Source organism: Palaemon carinicauda, chromosome 31, assembly GCF_036898095.1.
Source record: "Palaemon carinicauda isolate YSFRI2023 chromosome 31, ASM3689809v2, whole genome shotgun sequence".
Lineage (NCBI taxonomy): Eukaryota > Metazoa > Arthropoda > Malacostraca > Decapoda > Palaemonidae > Palaemon > Palaemon carinicauda.
In genome coordinates, this window is record NC_090755.1 from 34,015,194 (window position 1) to 34,022,694 (window position 7,501).

Genomic DNA, 7,501 nt, shown 5'->3' on the forward strand with positions numbered 1-7,501 from the left:
TGTCATGTACTAGACACATCACTAAACATGATACACCGTAGGAGTTCATCATGTACACCCTTCACTAAAAGTCCCAATTAGTGCACTGTTCTTTGCAGAAATCAAGCGGCAGGTTTTAGTACACTACCTGCTGCCACCACATAGTGTTTTATCTCTTGTACTTGTTTCGCGTAATGTTTAAAGAAGACCCTGGATGACTTCCATCCAGTGTAGGCGAGAAGACTCTCAAAACACATATTTTAGAAGAAGTTCAGAGATGAAGCAACCTTTCTCGGATCATGACCTGCGGGTGTACTGTTGGGATCCGCTCTGCGAATAAAATAGGTGATCTTCGCCCTTAGTTATTTCAAGGTCAATGTTGAACCTGATGTTTCTCCCCTGAAAAGCTGACCTCTCTTAAAGTCTGAAGTTCTACGTATATAGACCTTTAGGCATTCTACTGGACATAGAGATGCTTCTTCCTTCAGAGGGCAGATTCCCCAGGGACCCCACCTTTTAGTTGGCAGATCGTTCTTGGCGAGAAACGCTGGGTCCGGAAAAAGGTTCAGCTCTCCGCAGTCTGTGGACTGAATGTGGCCATCATCCCTCGAAAGGGCCACTATTTCGCTAACTCTGGCTAGAATTTAGAAAGGTGTCTTCTGCATATTCACTTGAAAGGAGTTTCCTTATAGTGTATCTGAAATAGCTCCACCATTTTCTTTTATAACTCATGTTCCAATGTTTTTTTTGTTAATTTTCTTGGTTATATATTTAATTCTGTTTCTCTTACTTGAAGTGTATATTGAAGTACAATTAATTTAGTATTTGATATTTGCAAGTCATCATATTTATGAGTGTGAATTTTGTAACTAATTTTGCTAAATGTACGTCTCATTATGTTTACTTAAGAGCTTAGTTGTTCTAATAAAATCAGAGGTTTAAAGAAAAACATGGAGTTTCCTTCGAGCCCGATGCTCTCCTTTTGCCATACCTTCCTGTACCATGTGGGCTTAAATAATCCCCCACACATATGAATACGCATGGCACATGTGTCAGTCTTTTATGCTTTAGTCACCTGTGTATTTAGAACAATCTATAGTGTCATGTATTAGACACATCACTAAACATGATACACCGTAGGATTTCATCATGCACACCCTTCACTAAAAGTCCCAATTATTGCACTGTTCTTTGCAGAAATCAAGCGGCAGGTTTTAGTACACTACCTGCTGCCACCACATAGTGTTTTATCTCTTGTACTTGTTTCGCGTAATGTTTAAAGAAGACCCTGGATGACTTCCATTCAGTGTAGGCGCGAAGACTCTCAAAACACATGTTTTGGAAGAAGTTCAGAGATTCTCGGATCATGACCTGCGGGTGTACTGTTGGGATCCGCTCTGCGAATAAAACAGGTGATCTTCGCCCTTAGTTATTTCAAGGTCAATGTTGAACCTGATGTTTCTCCCCTGAAAAGCTGACCTCCCTTAAAGTCTGAAGTTCTACGAAGATAGACCTTTAGGCATTCTACAGGACATAGAGATGCTTCTTCCTTCAGAGGGCAGATTCTCCAGGGACCCCCCCTTTTAGTTGGCAGCTCGTTGTTGGTGAGAAACGCTGGGTCCGGAAAAAGGTTCAGTTCTCCGCAGTCAGTGAACTGAATGTGGCCATCATCCCTCAAAAGGGCCACTATTTCTCTAACTCTGACTCCTGAGGCTAGTGCAAATAAGAATATCACCTTTTGAGTCAAGTCTTTCTGAGAGCTATCTTCATTGTTCAAGGTTGATGCTAAGTGAAGAACCTTGTCCAAGGACCATGAAATGGGCCTCGGAGGAGCTGCGGGCCGAAGTCTAGTGCAGGCTTTCAGAATCTTGTTGAAGATCTCATTGGAGAAGTCCACCTGGAAGGCGTACAGCAAGATTTACACGTAGCAATCGTGTTGGCTGCTAAACCTTGTTCATGGAGATGGATGAAGAAGGACAAACAGAATTCCGTTGAAATCTCCTTTGGTTTTTTTCCCTTGACAAAGGCAACCCATTTCTTCCAGGAAGACTCGTACTGTCTTCTCGTTGATTTCGACTTATATTCTTCTAAAAAGTTAATACTGTCTCTTGAAATCCCGAACCTTTTCGTGACTGTTAAGGAGAGAAAATCATGAGATGAAGGTTCCGGGTTTTCTGTGATGAAGCTGAGACAGTCGACTTCTGCACTTACTGAGTCAGAACTGGATCCGGCAACGGAATCAGTTTCAGTCGTAGTTTCGTTATCAGGGGGAACCAAACGCTGTTGGGCCACTTGTGAGCCACAATTGCTGCTGTTTCTTGGAAGGATCTTAGTTTGTTGAGGACTTTCAGCAGAAGGTTGGTTGGAGGGAACAGGTAGATCTTGGACCATCTGTTCCAGTCTAGGGACATCGCATCCGTTGCTTCCGCTAGAGGATCCTCGTATGGGGCTACATACCGGGGTCGCTTCTTGTTGTCGCTCGTTGCGAAGAGGTCTATCTGCAGTCCTGGGACATTGCGTAAGATGAATGAGAATGATCTTGCGTCTAGGGACCATTCTGACTCTATCGGGTTGAGCCTGGATAGAGCGTCCGCCGTCACATTGCGGAACCCTTGAAGGTGGACTGCTGATAAGTGCCATCTCTTCTTCTCCGCCAGGTGGAAGATGGCCAATATCACTTGGTTGATTTGAGGCGATCTCGAGCCCTGTCGATTCAGGCATCTCATTACAACCTCGCTGTCCAGTACCAGTCAAATGTGGATTGAGCAGCGAAGTTTCAGTTTTTTCAGTGAGAGAAAAACTGCCATGGCTTCCAGAATGTTGATGTGGAAGGTCTTGAAGAGGGAGGACCAGGTTCGTTGGACTTTCCGATGGTGAGAGTGGCCTCCCCACCCTTCCTTCGAGGCATCCGTGTGAACGGTGACTGAAGGTGAAGGCGGTTGCAAGGGTACCTTCTTCTTCAGGTACTTGGCCTCCGACCATGGCTTGAGGAGGGATCGCAGATGAGTTGGTATCGGTCTTTTCAGATCTCTTCGAGCGTTTGATGCGTATTTTCTCCAAACTCCTGATGCATCTTTTAATTGAGCTCTCATTACTGGGTCTGTCACTGAGGCGAACTGGAGGGACCCCAACACTCTCTCCTGTTGCCTTCTTGATATCCTGTCCGATTGAAGAAGTCTCTTGACAGATCCCGCTATCTCTCTCCTCTTCTTTGATGGAATGGAGAGGCAGTGTGACTGTAAGTTTCAGTGGACACCCAGCCATTGGAACTTCTGAGCTGGAGATAGTCGAGATTTTCCAAGTTGATCTTGAATCCTAGGTGTTTCAGAAGCTGGATCACTTCCTTGGAGGCTTGCGTGAATTCTTCTTCGGATGCTGCCCACACCAGCCAGTTGTCCAGGTAGGCAATCACCTGAACTCCCTTTAGGCGTAGTTGATGAATGACTGTGTTCGCAAGCTTTGTGAATACCCTTGGGGCTATGTTTAGTCCGAAGGGCATGGCTCTGAAGACATACTGCCTTTTTTGCAGTTTGAATCCTAGGTAGGGGGAAACTTGGCAGTTGATCGGAACATGCCAGTATGCGTCCGCCATGTCTATGGAGACTGTGTATGCCTGTTTGGGCAGTTGGGTCCTTATGTGTTGAAGAGTCAGCATTCTGAACTTGTTGTTCACTATGAACTTGTTAAGTGGTGATAAGTCCAGAATGACTCTGAGCTTTTCCGAGTCTTTTTTCGGAATACAGACAGCCTTCCTTGGAATTTGATGGACTTTGCCCTCCTTACAACTCTCTTGTCTAGGAGTTCCTGAACATATTCTTCCAATATGGGGGTTGAGTGGGTGAAGAACTGAGGGAAGTTTGGTGGAGCTGTGGGATTTGGTACTTTGGTAGGAAGTTCTATTAACCATAATAATTACCTGGAACATAGATGAACAATTGTTAGTAATTATTTCTCAGCTGATCCCATCTGATGTCGTCAATGTGGGCTTGATGGATAATAAGACGTTGGTATTCTAAAAAATACATTTACTGTATAAAAGACTACATTGTACTCTGTTTACTCTGTGACAGCTAACTCCCAAGTGTATATGGAGCGTCTTACACAATCTGCCAAACCAAAACATTGCTAAACAAAAGAGCATCGCTCTGAAAAGACTTAAATCCTACTCCAGTACAAATCATAAAGAATCACATCCTATCTTTGAGGTAATCAACAAATGTTTGAATCCTAATACCAAAACAAATCATTACTCTTATGTATAAAGCATAACATGTCTTATTCATGCAATATGATGCAATGTTGCGCAATACCTGCAACACTTGAAATAATATAGTACATTATTACAATAATACATAACAGTCTCCTCCCCCTTAACTTGACATTGTAAAAATCTTCATAAATCTAATCTCTCAGGGGGCTTTCCTCTGTTAATCCTATTAGGAAGCACTTTAACCTCATCTTGTACTGGTACATGAATTGGTTCTGAATCTACATTGGATGTTGGACCATCTTGGTTAATATTTGACTCATTTGATCTAACTACTTCTTTAAGTTTCTCATCTCTAACATTCACATGCTCTACTGTCTTTCTGTTTAACGGCTGTAATTGATCAACATGACGTTTTACAACATTATCACCAACACGAAGATCATAATGTAAATTTCCTATCTCTCTTACAATCTCTCCTGGTACCCACTTCTCTGGAGTGTTGTACGATCTTACCATGACATCAGACAAAGGTAAAAAATGTCTTACATTAGGAAGCTTTGCTACTTGTTTATACCCTTTATCTTCTAAATCACTTTGCAAACTTGGATACAACAAATCTAACTTACACCTTATCCTCCTCCCCATCAACAAATTTGAGGGTGCCACGCCTGTTGTGCTGTGCGGCGTTGTTCTATAAGACAATAAAAATTTTGACACATGCAAAAATATATTACCTGAATTTGCTTTTCTACACTTCATATTGTGCTTAAACGTTTGGACAAATCTTTCAGCTTCTCCATTAGTAGATGGATGATATGTAGCTGAAAATGTATGCTTTATACCATTGACATTACAAAATTCTTTAAACTCTTGTGAGGTAAACTGTGGACCATTATCTGTAACAATTCTTTCTGGAATACCATGCGTTGAAAAAATTTGCATTAACTCTTTTATTGTGGCGTAAGACGTTGTTGTCTTCATTGGGATAATTTCTGGCCACTTACTGTAAGCATCTACTACTATCAAAAACAAATAATTAAAAAAAGGACCTGCAAAATCTATATGCACTCTTTGCCATGGATACCTGGGTAACTCCCACGGGTGCATTCTAGCAAATTGAGGATTATTCTGTTGCATAACACAATTCATACAATTCTTTATATAACATTCCACATCTTTATCTACACCTGGCCACCATACAAAAGTTCTCGCAATTGACTTTGATCTTACAATACCTTGGTGATCAGCATGTATTTCAGACAAAACCTTATTTCTCAGTGAATTAGGAATAACTACCCTGGAACCTCTCATCACTATTCCTTGTGTCACACTCAGTTCATACCATATATCCTTATATGGTTTACAATTTTCCTCCTTTCCACATAAGTCCCTACCTGTCATTAAACTCTCCAAAACCTTACTAAGTACTGGGTCTTGCTTGGTACTGTGTGCTACATCTTTCGCAGTTATTGGTACATCATATACAGAAATTAACAGAACACTGTCATCATACTCTTCTGGAGCTTTGTCTACAGGTAATCTGGATAAAGCATCTGTATTACCCATATTTGATGTTGGACGGTATTCTATATCATAGTGGTACGCTGCTAACGTAACTGCCCAACGTTGTAGTCTTGCAGCTACCAACGTAGGTAAACTTGCTTTTGGACCCAATATTGCTAATAAAGGTTTATGATCTGTAACAAGTGTGAACTTTTTCCTACCATAAAGATACATATGGAATTTTTTAACTCCATAAACTAATGCTAAACCTTCCTTTTCTATTTGAGAGTAATTCCTTTCTGCCTTGTTCAATACTCTAGAAGTGAATGCAATTGGTTTTTCTGTTCCATCTGGCATTACACGAGATAATACTGCACCTAAACCTATGTTTGATGCATCACATACTAATTTAACTGGTAAATCCATTTGATAATGTACTAAGAATGTAGGTGATGTTATTTCCTGCTTGATTCTTTCAAAAGATTCCTGACACTCTTTTGTCCACTTCCATTCTACACCCTTATTCAACAGATTATACAATGGATGTACAATTGTAGACAAATTCTGAATGAAATTCCCATAAAATGTTACTAAACCTAGAAATGATTGTAATTCCTTAACATTTTCTGGCACTTTTGTTGATTGTACAGCTTTAATCTTCTCTTTAGTTTTGTGAATACCCTTGCCATTTATTACAAAACCTAAGTATTCCACTGAATCAACTTCTAAAATACATTTGTTCTTATTTACTCTAATATTATGTTCCTTCAACTTCTTCAGAACTGTTCGCAATCTTTCTCTATGTTCTCTTGTGTCTTTACCCGCAATTAAAATATCATCTATAAAAATGAATACTCCTTGCATTCCTGAAAAAATCTTATCCATAGTTTGTTGCCATATAGCTGGACTACTTGCAACTCCATAAGGTAATCTCTTTGGCCTAAACAAACCTAAGGATGTATTTACTGTACATAATTCTTGTGAAGTTTCATCCATGGGAAGCTGTTGAAATGCTTGTCTTAAATCTAATTTAGAAAAAACACTGCATCCTGACATAGTTGCAAACATGTCTTTCGGATTTGGTAAGGGATGTTGAGCTACTTGCAGTTGTGGATTTAACGTTACTTTGTAATCTCCACATAACCTAACCTGTCCACTTCCCTTCACAATAGGAACTAATGGTGTAGCCCAATCTGAATATGTAACCTTTTCCCAAGAACCTTCATTTTCTAATCTCCTGATTTCTGTTTCAACTGCACTTTTCAATGCATACGGTACTGGTCTCGGAGCAAAAAATCTGGGAGAACTGTTGGGTTTCAAAACTAAAATTGCCTTTGCGTTCTTTACTGTACCTATTTTATCTTCAAATACGTCTTGAAACTCTGATATGATATTATCCATAGATATTTCATTTTTGTTTTCATCTTGTCTACATGTAACCTTCAAAATACTAGGCCAATCTAACTTCAAATACTGTAGCCAATCTAAACCTAGCAAAGTTTGTCCATTACCTTTTACTACTGTTAATGGCATTCTCTCTAATTTCTGTTCTTTGTACTGTACTTCTACGTTCGAAGCACCTATTACCTGAATATCAAAACCATTATAACTTTTCAAAACTCTATTTGTACCTTCTAATAACAAATTAGGAATGCCTTTAGCCATTTTCTCAGACATAATTGATACATCGGCTGCTGTGTCAACTTGCATCAAAATTGGTTTACCATTTATGATTACTTCTACCATGATATGTTTCTTTGCACCTTTGTTGACTGAGTTTATGCAAAACGCAAAATCAGTTTCTGAACT